The following is a 928-nucleotide window of genomic DNA, read 5'->3' on the forward strand; positions in this document are numbered from 1 at the left end:
ATATATATATATATATATATATATATATATGTATATATATATGTATATATATATATATATACACACATATATAATATGCATATATATATATGTATATACATATATGTGTATATATATATATATATATCTGCGTGTGTGTGTATACATACACACACACACACACACATGTATATATATAGATATATGTATATATACATATATATAATGTACACCTAAGTATTAATGCACATCTAGGAGCTGTGTGTATATTCATCTTCAGGTGTGTATATTTCTTTATGCACAAGCTATATCTGCGGATATAGTTTTCTCTCTAATATCATTATTATTATTAATAATAATAATAATGATAATAATAATAATGATAATCCTTTCTGCCACAGGCAAAACGCCTGAAACTGTTGTGTAGGAGGCTAGTCGTCTACATCGACACCGGTGGTCGATTGTTATTTAATTTCATCGACTCCAAAATGATAAAAGAAAAAAAGCAAAGTCGATCTCGGCGGCATTTGAACTCAGAACATAATGCCGGGACAAGAAAGTAACTGAAAGCATTTTTATCAATGCTCTAATAATACAGCCTTGTACGATGTCTGTGTTTGTCTTTTTACCTAATATAGCCAGAAAAGGTAGCAATTTCCAAACGGGAGTTTGTTTCTTGGTTACATCGTCTTCAGTTCCAGACTATCCAAAATTACGATGATAAATCTCTACAAGGCAGTTGGTGTACACAGACAAAACTTCTAGTGTCTGATTCTAGCACATTATTTCCCATGGGTAAACTTGGTATAGTGTATCTGACATATTTTTTAGCTTTACCAAGTCATAAATTCGATTGTACCAAAGACCGTAAGATCGGAACACAATACAGTATGTAACAATATATATATGTATGTGTGTGTGTGTGTGTGTGTGTGTGTGTGTGTGTGTG

This window comes from Octopus bimaculoides, chromosome 21 (assembly GCF_001194135.2).
Source record: "Octopus bimaculoides isolate UCB-OBI-ISO-001 chromosome 21, ASM119413v2, whole genome shotgun sequence".
NCBI lineage: Eukaryota > Metazoa > Mollusca > Cephalopoda > Octopoda > Octopodidae > Octopus > Octopus bimaculoides.